Here is a 17,612-nt window from a genome sequence, read left to right as displayed (position 1 = left end):
ATTAGACCCTTCCTGCCAGAGCAAGCCACACAACTTCTTGTCCAAGCTCTTGTTCTCTCCAGACTGGACTATTGTAATGTCCTCCTGGCTCTTCCTGCATGTACTGTCAAGCCTCTGCTGATCCAGAATGCAGCAGCAAGGGTTGTCTTCAATGAGTCAAAAAAAGCTCACGTTACTCCTCTCCTCATCAGGTTACACTGGCTACCAGTAGCCGCTCGCATCAAATTCAAGGTACTGATGCTTGTCTACAAGACGACCACTGGCACGACACCAACATACCTAAACTCACTAATTAAATCTTATGTGCCCTCCAGAAGTTTGCGCTCTGCAAGTGAACGACGCCTTGTGGTGCCATCCCAAAGAAGTTCAAAATCACTCTCACGGACCTTTTCCTGGACTGTGCGCAGCTGGTGGAATGACCTCCCAATCTCAATTCGTACAGCTGAGTCTTTACTCATTTTCATGAAACATCTTAAGACTCATCTTTTTCGCCAGCACTTAACCAACTAATACTAGCACTTTTCTTTCTTTTCATATTTAATAAAAAAAAAAAACCTGGCTATGCTTTCTGTACTAGACTAACTGAGACTTGTCATGGCACTTGTATACTGATTTTGTTCTTTTGTTGATCTGACTGCTTTTATTGTTCTCATTTGTAAGTCGCTTTGTATAAAAGCGTCTGCTAAATTATTAAATGTAAATGTAAATAAAACTGAAAAAGGCTTAGAAGAATCCTTATAATCTGAAAACTTAATACCTCAGCCTTAATCTTCCAGTTGAATTGGCTGATAGTTTAGAATTAGATTTTGGCAGGCCTATTTGAATACAATGAATTATATTTACACTAAGTGAAAATAGCATATTTTATTAGCAATAGATTCTATTTACACTTTTTAATAAATATGAGTACTTTCTTACAGTAATAGTTTGATGCTGTTCGTGCTACTTAGTGCAAGTAGTGACCTCATATGTGCACCTCATTATTGATGTAGGCCACATTATGAATAATAATAACAATAATAAAATATTGAGTGTAGATTATAATTTTTATTTATGAATGATTAAATGGACACCGCCCCTACAACTACCCCTAGCACTTTTCGATAATTTCGTTGAGTTTTATTGAAAATATATGCCTTTCAATGTGATAGGGGACGTGAAAAGGGTGAAGAAAAAGCTCGGCAGAAGGCGGAATCGAACTCGGGTCTATCGCCTCCAAAAACAATTGCCTTGTGCTGTACCATCTGCGCCACAGAACACAACAGAATACTAATGTCTTTTTATATTATTGTTTAACACTACCAGACGTTGGTAGGCGGAATTAAATAGGCTGTGCCAAAATAAAAATAAAAATAATTATTAAAAATAGCCTACAGGAGCATTTTATTTTCACGAGAGGGCAATCGAATGTGCCCATTCTCTGTTGGACTCTTTACCTTGTCGTCTATCCTCCATAAACATTCATAAAGGGTTGGACTCGTCATTAAATTATGCACATATCCAAAAAGGGGTTCATTGATATGCACATATCCAAAAAGGAATTAATGATATCTTAAATTACAATTTTTACTAGTGAAAATGCAATTTTAACATGTAAGAATTAAGTTACTGATATCAAGAATTAAGTGTATTACTAGTTGTAATTTCATTTTTGATATGATAAACTTATTTCTGCGAGTGATGACGTCATTGTTGATATCAAGAATATGTGTGGTTACTAGTGGAAATGTAATTGTTGATATCAAGAATTCAATTATTGATATCAACAATTAAATTGTTGTTATCAAGAATTAAATTGTTGATATCAACAATTCACATGTTTAAATGTTAAAACGGCGCCAAAACTATTACAGATATCAAAATGCATTTGTTACTAGTTACAATTCTAAATTCACATATCAGCTTTGTATTTCTTACTAGTAGAAATATAATTTTTGATATCAACAATGACATTTTTACTAGTAAAAATGTGAATACTTGATATCAACAATTTAGTTGTTACTAGTTGAAATGTTAATTCTTGATATCAAAAATGTAATTGTTACTAGTGACAATGTTAATTTCTGATATCTGAAAATATATTTCTGATATCAACAATTGGGAGGGTAATTTCTGATATCTAAAATGGCTTTCTTACTAGTAACAATTACATTCATGATATCAGAAATGAACATTGTCACTAGTGACAATTAAATTGTTGATATCAAGAATTAAATTGTTGATATCAAGAATTAAATTGTTGATATCAAGAATTAAATTGTTGATATCAAGAATCGACGTCGGTACTAGTAACCATGTGATTACTGATATCAAAAATAAAGGTCTTTACTAGTAAGAATTGTATTTCTGATATGTGAAATCGGAATTTCAACTAGTAAGAAAGCAATTCTTGATATCAACAATTAAATTTGAATGGAAGCCTATGGTGACATTTAACTAGTGAAAATACAATTCCTGATATCAAGAATTAACATTGTTACTAGTGAAAATTGAATTGTTGATATCAAAAATAGCAATTGTTACTAGTGGAAATTGAATTGTTGATACCAAGAATGAACATTTTTACTAGTGAAAATTGAATTGTTGATATCAAGAATACATATCCTGCGAATGAATAAAAGTTAATTCGGCTTGCCATATGGGAGGAGTTTTCCTTGTCACCAAGCACCAGGACATGTGGATTCTGGCTTGTCTCATGATTCAAGTACAGCACTAATTAGTGCCAACCTTAAAAGAATAATAAAAAAAAGTTTCAAACATGCATTGTGATAATATTTCATTCATACACTCACTTTACAAATGAGTGAATTTAAATGAGTTAAAAGCTATAGCGAATTTAAATTGGTTAAAGCGATAATTCACCCATAAATTAATATCTTCTTGGAACGATTTGTATTGTACAACGTGTGTCTTATACAAAATAAATAAAGGTAACTTGATTACACAGGGCACTGTAATTTTAAGTGTTGCTTTTACTTACAGTTTGAATGTCAATGAAGGACCGCTTCATTTCCGTGTACGATGTGCACACCATTTTCCATTTGTGTGGTATGGTGCAGATGGCAGGAAGGGTTTTAAAGACAATTTCTGCACGATGGCCTTTAAATGACAAAAGTACAGAGAAAGCACAAGTATATATATATATATATATATATATATATATATATATATAAACTAAGCTTACAGTTTAAATTTTTACAGTCTTTGTGGGGATCTACTATCATTTGCACTAAGAGACAGACTAAACCAGTTTTCACTCCCTCCAGAAAATCTGTGGCAATATTTGCGGCTAACGTGAGTAAATTTTACCACCCTTTGTCTGATTTGGACTTGTAGGGAGGAACAAAAGTACACTGTAAATGAAAGGAAGCTTTGTTGGACGGAATGCAACAATACACTTATTTCACCTCATTTGTCTTTTTTCATAATTTTTGGAAGTCATAGGTCTAAGTAAAATTGAAAACTTATTTATCATTAATTTAAATAGGTTACTTACCTTGAAATGTTTCAATTAACAGGCAGAAATTCTATTGTTGCAATTTTTCCTTCACGAAAACGTCAATTGTCTAAAACATAAGTATAAACACATTAAGTACAACACATTTAAAAAACATGTCAATCAATCTAGCTTCATAAGAGAAATTGCTGTAATTATATGGTATTCTGATAGATGCATAACAATATTCAATATGAATAAACCATAAAAACACTATTACTGCACATTTAATTAGTGCTGGTGCGCTAAGACGAATATGGCTTCTGTTTTACGCTACCCTCTTAAAGGTTGTTTGTAAGAGTAATGTTAATGTTATGTAAATTTGGGACACTGGTATAAATTTCCGCTGAAAGAGTGGATTGCCTCACGACTGCGCGCTTTTCTTTCATCTGGGTTTTGAACTTTTATAACAGAAAATTGAAGGTTCATTCAAACGATTCTCGCGGAATCTGTTGTCTGTTGCATGACTGATGTGTGAGCTCAGAGGTCGCTCGAGCAACTTCACTAGTCCGATCCGATAAATGGTCCGTGCGGCTTTTCTAGCTTAATTCTAATGATTTCATAAAACTTTCACATTTCACCAGACATTTTTATCAACTTTAAGTAATACTTGTCTAAAAAGTTTTGCAGCTAATCTTTTAATGTATTAATGCTGGAGAACATACAGGAATAGGATTCCTCTCTGGGGGAAACAAATGGACTAAAGGGAATAAAAACTTTGTTAGCGTATAAAAAAAGAATAATTAACTTATCAGACACATTACTTAATGTTATAACAGTTATATACATCATACAATAATATTAACAGTTACTTACCCTTCATAATCATGCAGGCCATGCAGAATGCAGAGTCGCTGACTGGACCGTTAAAATTTGAACCGGAGTGAAGCGGGAAACATATTTAACCCAACAGTTGGGTTATAACTAAAAATAACCCAACGACAAAAAAAAAATGACCCAACAAATTTTAAGATAACCCAACACATTGACCCAATATGTGTAACCCAACGGTTGGGTTAAAAAAAACATTTTTTTTTACTGTTTAGATGTGCAGCATTTATTCTTTATTGTTTTATCTTCATTACAAATCTTGTTTGGTTTTATTTTGGATAATTGCATGTAAAAAAAAAAAAAACGTTGTAATGCATAAGCAAAATGTGAATTAATATTCATATTCAAGTGTTTGTGCAAAAAATATTCATGCGCATTAATGACAGGGCACATTAATATTCAACATTCAACAATCTGTGAATGTTGCATTTCTCTCGTCGGAGACAGGCAGCATTGTGAATTTCATCTTGCAGCCGACAAGAAAACATTTGTTTATTAATAATTAAAATGTCTCATTTTTCACAATTATTAGGCTACTTCTGCATGTGCTTTGTGGCAAACTTAATGCATGTGCTTGAGTGCAGAATATATTAAGACTTGATTATGTAAATTTAATATAAACCTCTGATTAGTTGAATATAACAAATGAACGACTAGAACTAGAAAAATCTTACGTGGGGGCAGACCATTTTTTAGTCTATAACCAAACTAACAGTCCTATATAAACCAGTTCAGCAAGTGACAGTCTCATAAGACACTGTCCATATGAAAGAGCAAGAGATTCACACCTTTATCTCGATCCCCACAAGCCATACATAACTACCCCCAAAAAACCCAACCCCCTCCAGCTGAACTGAATTCGGTCTGTGTTTTGGCTCTGAGGAATGGTGTGTTACTGGGCTGAAACATGCCTGCACTCAGCAGCACTACTCTTTGTATTCATTATTTTCTTGCAGCCCATATTATTATTTTCACAAGACCATAATGATAATAACAAATAATCAATTAATAATTAATAATTATTTTATGAAAATCATTGTTATATGTGATCGAGGGTTTAAGACCAAGCGGATTCCTCATCAGCTGCTCCCCTCACAGCGCACGGGACTCTGCTATAACTGATGCAGCTTCTCTGTCTGCAGTTTGACTTTACTAAATTAGATTGAGGCGAATACAAATTATTGATCATGAGCCCAACATTTAGCAAGGCAGTAAAACATTCATTCTAACGGAAGGAAGACATATTTCATTGAGCTAATGCTGTTAAATAGAGAGAGAGAGAGAGAAACTAGTCTAGGGCTATTCTTAAACTTGGAGCTCATTATATTGAAGTACAAATCCAAACACCAGAAATGTTTTATGAATAATGAAAAGTTATGAAAAGTATGCATTTTATTTTTTCACATGTTGTATGGTTGAAATTATATTTTAGTTCACAACTTTTAGTTCCATTGTTTAAAAAAAATGCTTTATTGGCTAACTGTCACGATCATTAGATGGAGTGCCCATGAGCTTCAGTAGAGGGCACTCCAGTCAGGACCATTCCACCCATCAACCACCAGTTGTCACTTGGACACTAGCACCTCTCAAACTGTTGCACCACACCCGAACTACATTACCCATGAGTCACTGCATCACAATCACCCTGCCACACCTGCACCTCATTCATCAGCCAATTTCCTTGCCACACCTGCACCTCATTTACACACACACATAAAAGCAGCACACTCACTCTCACTCACTGCAAAGTCTTGTTTAGCCAGTCTGACATTTCCGAGCATTTTCCCAGTGTTTGTTATTCCTGTGTTTTGACCTTTGGACTGTTTATTTCGACTCTGATTCTCCGCTGCCTGTCCCGATCTCTGCTTGTTTCTGGTTACGATTCTGGTTATCCCTGACACACCTGACGCCATTTCTGATCTCTGCCTGTATTACCATTCTGTTGAATAAATGCTGCATATGGATCCGAACGCCTCCGACTCCCTGTGACACTAACGTTTCATAAACCTTCAGTTGTTATGCTCTAAAATCCAATGCCATTTGTAATTTCACAGTATTTTCACCACCTAAATCACTAACGTTTAAAGTAACAATTTGATAATGGTCAAATTTACTCAGGCCAATGGTATTTTTTAATGACATTTTATTATTTATTTATTCATTTATTTACTCGTGAGAAATCCAAACGTTTCCATATTCGTGATGTTGCACATTTTAAGCTTAACTATTATTCATGAGGTAAAATAGGCTTTGTAGTTCAAGCGTGTTTCAGAATCGATGGGAAAAAAAATCATAATTAACAATATGAGGAGTAAGTTGACCGCTGCTAACGCTGTTTCCAGTGAATATGTGCGCGAGGCACCAGCGCGATCAAACAACTGAAACAGAAAATAATAAATTTTTTGGTCACACATAAGGCATAATTCAAAAATGCTAAGTTTTAGTAGTTTGAAAAAATCAAGAATAATAACAGAGTTAATAATAATTATTGCTAAATACTGCAACGTTCTCATTTAACTCTGCATATGGAACCTGAAGATTTTTATCCGTATATAAATATATATATATATATATATATATATATATATATACACACACACACACATCACATACATAGGCCTTATATTTATTTACTGTTTAATAACAATAGCATGCATATGATCCTTTATTTAAAGGCCTTCTTTTAATTTTTGATGAGTAGACTGTAGCCTAAGACTATCCTACGTTTTGAAATGAACTCACTGTAAATGTTTTAATATTTTTTAAAGATGTTACAATGTTATATCATAATGTTATTGTTGTTTTACTTCCTCCTTTTATCTCATTTTACAATTACATTCATTTCGCAATCCGTCCCTCAGCGCCACCTGGCGGTAGGTTCGCGAATGATTTTAACACGCGACTGAATTACAGTTACCGCTGCGGTACGCACGGCGGTAATGCCCATTTAGGCTGTCTACCTACTGTACACAACATTTTGTACATTTTATTGGTTAATACCATAGTGGACTTAGATTTTGTATTGACACCTAGTAGTGTGGATGCAACATCACAAAAATGTCAAAGCAATTATCATCAACAGATGATTTTGTAGAATAATACCTTTCTTACGCTTCTAATATGACTGATGTAAGTGTTGCAGTTTTCTCTCCTGTTATCAGCCATGTGACAGAGTATGACCGGTCTTCACTCTAAAAAACGCTGGGTTGTTTTTTCAACCCAAATGATGGGTTGAGGCCGTTGGATAGGACTTTGGGATGTTTTAACCCAACTTTGGGTTGAAAATTGGTCTGCGTTTTAACCCAGCAGGGCTGGGTTGAGAACGCGGACGTGAAGGAGAGCACGCACGTCACGTCAAGATCGTACATCTCCAGTGCGAGCAGCCGCCATTTTCTCAGCGTGAAAGAAGCGAGAAGCGAGTTAAAGACTATTACTTCACATTTTGATGCAACAACAGTGTGATCACATGTTCATATTTTATTGAAACCATTGATGTCCCTCTTTGCAGAACTCAAACTAACTTGAGCTAAGGACACAGAAGTCTGCTTTTGTGAGGAGGAGGTGGTTTTCTCAGCTTCTTCTGAAGAGAGGGAAAGATAGTTTAAGGCAAGTAAACTTCATAATTTCATGTTATCAGTTGTTGTTGTTTTATTTTTACTAAGAGTAAAATAATGTTTGTTTTTTGTTTTTGTAGATGTTAAAAGCCAGAGACATGGGAGAGCATCATTCTTTTGAGATTTTATGTAAGTTATTTTTAGAAAATAAATTTTTCTGTTGTCTCCTGTCAGTTTACTTCACATTTTGATGCAACAACAGTGTGATTACGTGCTCATTTAATTAAAACCACTGATGTCTGTGTTGTTTATTGCAGAACTCAAACCAACTTTGGAGTTGTCTTCTCTGATTTGGAGAGTCATCATTCTTGGTCTTCCCCCTTAAAGGTAAAGTTCAAACAAAAAATCATTTACTTGCCCTCATGTCATTCCAAACCTATAAGACTTGAATATATTGAAATGAATATATTTTTCATTTTCTCATAATTTTGTTAATTAAATTAAGAGAATATTAAATATATTTATTTGTTTTCCAAAAATGAGCAGAGTTTGTATGGGTCTGGAACAACATGGGGAGAGTAAATTATGACCATTTTTATTTTTTGGTGAACTAACCATTTGAAGAGCAGCCATCTACGTACATGAACATTTGTGAGGTATGTGAATGTCATGTCTGTTTTAATGTTTCAGTAAAGAACCCTTCTGAAAGCAATATATTTATTCAAACAATATGACATGCCCTCTCACCAGTGCTGTCATTATAGCCTTCACGAGAGCTGTGGTGGACCGAGACATTAAACAACCACACAAAGTGTTGAAACTTTAACACAGATTATTTACCTATCCTTACGGATGTGAATACACCTCTACCTGAAAATGGATAGTTTAATTAAATGTTTTATTTTTTCAAATGTGTTTCTCTTTTTAGGCCGCTGATGAAAAGCAGGCGGTGACTGGATGAATGCTGGTCAAAGAAGAGCACGTCCTTTCCCCTAAACTGATGCAGCAGTGGTTTTAAAGGAGGACGGTGCTCTGGATCAGTGGTTCCCAAACTTTTCCATTCCACGACCCACCTAGACAAGTGTAATATATTTCACGACCCACCAAAATATTAAAAAAAAAAAAAAAACAACGAGTGAAATTACTTTAAACCTAATCTTACTTAAAATTTTTATGACAGAAATTAAGTATTTAAGAAAAATAACCATTTTATTTTAGAGTACAACTGAAAATTTCACTACAAATTTACAAGTTTTAATTTTTGTTTACTGGCGTTAAAATATGTAGTGTCCATAAAAACGTGAAGCAGGCTCACTCCAGTGAAGTGTGATCTGCGCTGCTGTGTTTTGTTGCATTCATGATCCTTCCGTGTGTGTCGGCGAGAACGGAGCACAATCCAACACTTTTTTAGAAAAGCATAAGAAGCAAAGCAGAACTATCTAAAACAGTTTGGAGATTAAAATAATTGTGAAATAGGTAAAAAAAGACCGATTGAACCTTTTAATGACATTGCTCTGAGACCTTCAAAACACGCAACGCACACGGACTTAATTGCAATTTGAAAATCACACTAAGGATATTGCAGTTCATTATTAATGTTGGTGGGCTATATCGTTGTGATGAGTGGGTTCCCAGTTCCCGCCTCCTTCTTCCTGTGATTGTGAAGATTTTAATGTTTTACACTGGTGCCGAAGCCAGGGAGGAAGGAGGGGCGCGCTGCCGAAGATCCTTCGCCGCTGGGGTGAATCCGCAGTGCCATCGAGCAGGGCGAAGGAGTCTGCCGCCGAGGGTGCTCGATGTGGTGGGCTGGAGTGAGTTGCCGGGGGGGGGGGGGGGGCGAACTCACTCCAGCCCACCGCCTCGATGACTCCTTCGTGGAAAGAGGTGGGAACCGGCGGACAATCAAACAAAGTTTTAATAACCAAATAAACACAAAACAGCGCGACAGCCCCTCTCGGATGACTGCCGTGCACAAATAAAAAATAAACACAAAATAAAACCCAGGCCTGGTCCTCTCTCGTCCTTCACTGTCATCGCTCCTCTTTTGTATCTTTCCGATCTCCTCCGTGGTTCTTGAGACCGGTGAGTGTTGCTCATTTCCCAATCACTCCACCGGCCTAGCTCTGTTCCCATGGCACTAGGCCCCGCCCCACTCGTCACATTCGTGCAGCCCTAGACTGAACTGTGTTAGTGTCTGTGTGTCATTGAAACGCAAAATTAGCTGCAGCCAAGTGACTTTGTGCGACCCACCTTGTTCCATTCCGTGACCCACGAGTGGGTCGCGACCCACAGTTTGAAAACCCCTGCTCTGGATGATGTAGAAGATGTCACATGTGCTGATGGGGCTTCTTCATAAATACATCACTTATTCTGAAGAGATCATTGAAATTGACAGTGATGCATGATCTGTATTCATGGACTATGAAACAAACTGTAAGTGTATAATTTGTAAAAACAATGTTAAATGCTTGTTCTGTGTTGTTTAGTAGAAGAGTTTACACTCTGTCATTCATACACATGCTCACATTCTTTCACACACATAAATGTTATAATATCAGAGTTAATGTTGTGGTTTATTTGTGTACTGTCATGCCAGAATAGTTGGTAAAGAACCTAACTAATTGTAAATTTATTGTATAATAGTGTTTTCGTATATTTTTATACAATATATACAATTGAACAAGTGTTATATTAAACAAATGTTCAATGCTTTATGAACTGTAGCTGTTAATGTCATCCTTTTCTGCATTTCTTCTTACATGTTACTTTTTGACTTTTCTCTTGTTTTTAATAAATATTTTCCTTTTGATAATTATTATTTGTGTGTAAAAGTTATATTTTAAATGTACAATATTTGTAGGTTTAATGCCTAGCTCAATTTTAGTTCATTTTAGCATAGCAATGAAATGTTTCCCATATCCTTACACTCAATTGGTGGCGGCACTCTGAGAGTTAATTTTCTGCCAGCTGGAGGCGCTAAGCGGGAGAGGTAGTTTTCGACGGTAACGGCTGCAAAGCGGCACTGAGCTCACAAACGCTGCCTCATCAAGCATTACATGCGAAATGAATTTGAACATTTTCTAAATACAGTAGTTTTCCTTCTGAAATACAGTGATAAAAAACACCCGCTCTGGTTTTTGAAACCCTGCAATGTAGTCATTTTAAACCATAAAAAAGCAACCCAGCAGGTTGGGTTAAACATGATAACCCAACTGGTTGGGTTAAAATAACCCTGTGTTGGGTTCGTGCCTTTTTGACCCAGCGCTGGGTTGCCAAAATAACCCAAATTGGGTTGTTTTCAACCCAGCAGTTTTTAGAGTGTTCTTTCTGTGCCTCTGGCACATATTTAACAGATGGAAACCACATTCAGCTTTCTGTACAGTATCTTATCCTTCACAAAATATCCATATAATTTCCAGGAATAGATTTAACTCCACTTTACCGATATTTCTTTTTTTTTTCAGAGCTGATATTCAGAGTTTCACTTTCCATTGGAATTAATTTCCACATTTAGCTGCTAATTTCATGGATATATACAAGATTGAAAACTGCATTCTGGCTGTAAAACCGCTTTAGACAGACTCACGAGAAAGCAAATAAGAAATGGATAATGGTTTATTCATTAAGTTTTTTTTTTTTTTTTAATACTTGTATTACCATTACCAATTAGAGCAGACAGGTCTCAAACAATTGCATCTGTTGTTATGCTAATATGGAGAGGGTCTCTTTAGAACATTAGTTACAGTGACAACATCATGTTTGTCTTGATTGAAGTGCCGATGTCAAGCCAATCTACAAAGTTGCAGGACGGCAATCTCCAAAAAAGTTTGCAGAGTTGGCAATGAAGGAATGCATAAAATCATCATCATTATCTCACAAATCACAACGCACAAACTTAGTCCTCTACAAATAATTTGACTTTTACATTTAATCTAGCCCTGTGCTCCAATTTAACAGTGTACATGATTACATGGCAAATTATAAATCCTGTCCGAATAGGGGTTGTCCTTTATAAATAGCCGAGACTGATAAGCTGTTATCAGGGGTGGTCCAGCGCTGTGCCAGCATTCCCCAGGTGAGGGATGTGGCAGATAAGCGTCAGTCCATATTCACCCAACTGTGGCTTTAGCAAGCCTGCTGAATGGTCACACATATGCACACATTTCTCTTTCCTCCTCTCCTACTTTATGTACCTATGCACTTTAGTTTATTCCACAATCTACTTAGTGGCCTAAAATTACAATAAGTATAATTGTAAACATGCCCCCTTTAGGTGAGGTTTTTCGGTGTGAAAAAAAAGAAATATATATATATATATAGTCAATTTTACTCAAATGTTTTACTCAAATTTTTACTTAAAAGTTTATTTCAAAAGTGCAAAATGTTTATATAATTTTTTTTTTAGTTATTCATTGAGTTTGTTTTTCGCATTATTATAGAAAGTGGATTCACAAGAAATCTTTACAAACATTGAAGTGAAATGATATGTCAGCTTGAATTTGTGCATGTGTTCAACTACAATTTTTTTTATTTCTAGACAAAGATATAATAAAAAAAAAAAAAAAAAATCTGAGATAAGACTGACTGTTTGGTTAATGAATGCGGAACTATTTAATCTTATTGGATGCTTTTATGCACACATAGTGAAAAAAAGGTCTCTCTCTCTCTCTACCCTTCTGTGATGTTATTACTGCTTAATAGAAATGATTCAAACAAGGAAGTGCTGTTCCTAGCTATATTAAACATTTTTTTCAACATACAGAACAATCATTTTGTTCTTTTTTCACCTTTCCATCTTTTCCCCAACCCTTCAATTTACAGACTTGCGTAGATTAATGAATTTGTAGATGGAATTTTGGTTTGAATAAAATATGAGCTGAAGTGGTTTATTTGAATCAGAGGTTGAGAACCCATGATGAGAAGAACATTTCTGTAGCAAACGTTAATGGATTTTTACTGTGCATACATAGTTCACCCACTTACCTGCAAAAAATAAATTTATTTCATTCTAAAAGGAAGTCATGGCAACACTTCTGTCTTTTAATTTAACTGATATTCGAAATTTATCAAGCATACGTTTAATTATGCATCTCATCATGACATACCTCAATTCTTGGCTTTGGTCAACCTGACAAGCAAAAAATCTGACTGAAGTTTATTATTCAAAAAATGTCAGTGATATTCAGATAACCAAGAGAAGCATGTGTGGATATTAAATGAGTAATACATTTGGTAACGCTTTCTATGAAGCCCGTATTTATAATGCATTATATGGGTATTCTTAAGGCATTATAATGAATACATAATGCATTCTAAAAAAAAAACCTTATAATATGTTGTATCAATGAGCTTCATAGGAAGTGTTTCCATACATATATTATAAAGTCAGCATGTAGTCTCTGTTGAAACAGTGCCACAATGCTCCATGTGAAATTACTATGGTTGGCAGCCTATTAAAAATGTTATTGAAATAATTTAATGATATGTTACTTAATTAAACAAAACAATGGCATAAATCAATTATTGATAAAAAATAGCCAATAAATTAGAGCAATTCAGAAAAATGTTATCATTATAGCAGACAAAATCATTAAACATACATTATGAAAATTAACCCGTCCTTTCCATGAGCCTACTCTGCTCTGATTGGTCAGATGGCCCAGTCTGTTGTGACTGGTCTACCGCTTCCACATATGTCAGAAACGTTATGCCCATTGCCCTAGATCTATATTTTGAATATATATTGACATCATTTGTTTCTCAAACTTACAGGTTGTGATTCAGTGGAGCCAGCTGATCCTAATAAACTGTGTACTGAGCCATCTTTCAAGAGCAAGTGTTTTGTGAATCGCATATAGAACTCCCCGAGATTAGGGAAGTTGTCTTCAGTAAAATGACACAAGAAAAGATTAGGGTTATACTGCTATGATAGAGTTAAAAAATAAATTTTAACCATTGATTCTTTGCAACCTCAGCTTTTGGAAGTGAAAATAAAATTAATTTACTTTCACAGCATCTTCTCGACGTGATGTTAACCACAGAAACAAGATACATTGTGTGGAGGCGGGTCAACATAGAACACAGACAGGCATTATGCAAATGTGTTACCCTATTATGTGTAGCAACCACAGAAGTGGAGTTCTAATTGTTTTTAGACTGTTCATATTCTGGTCAGACGAAACCAGCAGTTCAATTCCAGGCAGGCTGCAGCAGAGTTAAATTGTGCAGAAGAATCATCTGTTTCCTGTGTCCCGGTGGCCATCTAGGAGACAAAGTCTTAATTGTGGATCTGTCTCTGGGGCTCATCTAGTAGTTCTGGTCTCCGCTGACATTCAGGGCTGCAGAGGTCCTCTCTAGGTGCTGATCCGCCATCTGGGCTGGATATGTACTGGATCCGGGTGACTGTAGTGACCATCTGATCTGGATACAGACTGGATCTGGTGGCTACGGTGACCTCGGAATAAGAGAGAAACAGACTAATATTAGCGTAGATGCCATTCTTCTTACAATGTAGCAAGTACATTGTGTGTTATGGGAAGCGTTCCGGTTACGGTTTTCCTAATACAGTCTAAGTATGTTTTAACGGATTTAAATATTAGAAATGTGTCCATGTGTTATGTGTAAACCAGGTTAAAGAGATGGGTCTTTAATCTAGATTTAAACTGACAAAGTGTTAGGTAGGTTATTCCAAAGTTTCCAAATTGCCAGAGTTTTGAGAAAGAAGCGGTGGAGAAGTGTGGAGTACTACCGTTCAATAAGACCTCACTCAAATACTCAACAATCAAGACATTATATGCAGCCAGCGTTAACTCGTATATAAAACCAGAAAATTATTTAATAATTTGCTAGTTTAATAATTAATAATTTATTCAATAATCCAAGCTTTATCATTTGTTTATCTGAGGAGTGGTGAGAAAAGGAACATCATAGACGAGGCTAGCCTCCCTTCTGGTTTATCAACCAATCATCATAGAGACGTAAATTACATGCTATTAGTTTGAACGTCTTTCGTAGTGACTGGGCTGATAATTTACCAAGTGTTTATGATAAGTAGCGATATTGAATATTTGATTGCCAACAGCTGTCATTCAAACAGTAGTATAAATACAAATTAAAAATTAAGGGTGCTAGAACTATAGGCTAGAGAAGTAAGCCTAATTAAATAGCACAACAGGCAACTCTCTTTTACCACAGACTTTTAAGAATGGATGGATGATTGTATTAAGTGATAGGACAGGTAAGTGAATTTATATTATCTTAATGTATGTGTGTCAGTTTCTTTACATTTTCTGACTAAAAGCCACCGAAAAGCCATTTTAAAGTGGTTAAGCAAATAATAATAATAACAATCGGCAGGGATCCCCAGACCAATACAATTAGTGTGCCTCGTCTATTTTAAAACCCACAAGCTGCCACTGGTAAGAGCAGAACAGAGTTTGCATTAGCAAGTTGCAGTACAACAGTCTAAAAAGCACAATACATAAAACACAAATAATCTATCTGCTGTAGATTGTTTAAAGATTTCTTATATATATATATATATATATATATATATATATATATATATATATATATATATATATATATATATATATATATATATATAAAGATATACATACTAATTTTTATTTTTGTATTATGTTATGTATTCAGACCCTTCAGTGTTTAGAAATAGTCACAGCTCTTTATATTATTGCAATTTTTCATTTTGTTGCCTTTTAAAAAGCTCCACTGGATTTAAGATGTATAGTGTAAATTCACTGAAAGTCACGTATTTGCTTCTCATAAACATTTACAAACCGTTCTTTTATCCCTGTAATTGTCAGAGCTTTTTTCAGGCTGTATAGAAGGTGGATCTCAAAGGGACTAAATAACCGTGCAGTGCTACATCTTTTATTTGTGTCAGAACTGAATATTGTTTTTTTTCGAAAGCAGACAGGGAGTATCCATTAAAGGAATGGCAGTGCAATAAAAACACAGTGTTGTCATAAGGGATACAAACTCTATAAAAAGTTATCTGAGTACACAGTGGCTTTTAACTTAGTGCTTTCAGCATATACGTGAAATATAGCAGTACGAAAACACTTAGTTGCAGTGATATTCAGACATTGTTGTCGCAAAATGAGACAAATATGAATGCCAACTGATCGACTTAGGTAGCAAGTTCAAAGAGCTGCTGAGAAGACAAATTGGAAATTAGATGTTGGTGCTTTTTGTTATACATGGAAACTGATAGTACCCAATTTATCCTCACGCGGCTCTGGACCAGGTGGCCAAACACACAATACACAAAGAACATTTTGTCATGCTTCTCAACTGTTATCAAAAACAAACACAAACATTTTCTCAACTGGCTATTACCTTCTGACTTCAAACGCAAAATCGGCAGGGAATGTTTTTCCATGTAGTCGGGATAGACAGTGCCATAATCTCACTGTGCCGCTCTGCTTTTCTAACAAAGCTTTTAAGAACAAACAACTTCAGTGGCGGTCTCATACCTGGAGGCTTGCCTTCAGGGATCTGTTAAACACAGCTCAAGGTCTCGCCTCACCTCAGCTGCCTAACAGTCTAATAATCTTATCATCTCTTTATGCTATGACTTTATGTGTACCCAGTGCTTATAATTAGTATGGAAAACACATTAGCTTTGTTGCGTGTGTTCGAAGTGAGCTGCTTTGCTCTGTGTTGCATACATTTGGGGTTTGCCATTCTTAACCATGACTGAATGTAAAAGCGGATCATGTAGAACGTTCTTCCTATACAGCAACTCTGTGTGAAGTTAAGCATGCAGGAAACTCGAATCACAACTGAATGCAATAGAGTTTGTTGTTAGCATGGTGCTAAGTTAATAGTGAAGCAGTGGCAAAACACATTAAAAATCTTTAATTTTACTTCAATTAATGCATAAACAATGACTCGTCAAGCAGAATATAATACTTTGTGGTCAGGTATTTATTTACATTGTGTTATTTATTGTATGCAATCAGTTATTTCCTTTTAACTCATTTATTTTCAGCTGAATTAATTTGATTTCAATAGTAGTGTTTTTTATGTTTTTAAACTAACAGTGCAGATAAAAAATAAAAATAAAAAACAGCAATATACAAAACAGAGAAATAATCTACTTGAAATAAAACAAACTTAAATACAATAAAATAAAGCACTTTTTATTTCAGCTACATGGAAAGACGAAATTTATCATTAGATTAGGTTGTTGTACTAAAAATAAAATATTTTTAAAAATTGTATAAAATTATTAATACTAATTAATGTATAAGCATATCTCCAAAAACAAATGAATAAAAAACTTGAAAATTAAAACTAAATATCAAATAAATATATATTTTTTTTAAATGTAGTATATTCAATATTTAAGGTTATTATAATATGTAGTAATGTTGTTGTTTTTACTTGTAATGTGGGGAGTGTGACAATGCATTTGAGGATCCAAGTGCAGGCTTTATTGCAAGAATGCTTAAAAAAGGCATGGTCAAACAGCAGTGAACAGGTATAATCCAGTGCAGACAAAAGAGTAATACAAAAAAAAAAAAAAAAACAAGCAACAGCCAGGACAGGCAGCAAAACAATCAGAATACACAATATAAAATCCAGGGTCAAAAAACAAGGCAAGACAAGAAAAGGCAAGAAAACAAGGAACACAGGAACTAGGGCAAAACAAAGCCTAAACAATACTGAGCCATTGGTGTGTGTAGAACCAGGTTTTAAATTTG

The 17,612-nt window shown here is 35.0% G+C and overlaps 2 long non-coding RNA genes across 2 annotated transcripts in view; one reads left to right on the top strand and one right to left on the bottom strand.

Moving 5' to 3' along the window:
- LOC132119283 (uncharacterized) overlaps positions 1-10,676 on the bottom strand; it is a 319,186-nt gene extending 308,510 nt beyond the window's left edge. The window contains exon 1 of the long non-coding RNA XR_009426141.1: positions 10,563-10,676. This is a non-coding gene — a long non-coding RNA (uncharacterized LOC132119283). The remainder of the gene's footprint in view (positions 1-10,562) is intronic.
- LOC132118997 (uncharacterized) lies at positions 8,001-8,919 on the top strand. Its single transcript, XR_009426097.1, has 3 exons — positions 8,001-8,070; positions 8,199-8,268; positions 8,810-8,919. It is a non-coding gene; the product is annotated as an uncharacterized LOC132118997 (long non-coding RNA).
- Positions 10,677-17,612: the final 6,936 nt, after the last annotated feature.

This window comes from Carassius carassius, chromosome 38, assembly GCF_963082965.1.
Source record: "Carassius carassius chromosome 38, fCarCar2.1, whole genome shotgun sequence".
NCBI classification, from domain to species: domain Eukaryota; kingdom Metazoa; phylum Chordata; class Actinopteri; order Cypriniformes; family Cyprinidae; genus Carassius; species Carassius carassius.
Note: the sequence above shows the minus strand (reverse complement) of the source record. Positions and strands in the feature narration are given on the sequence as shown.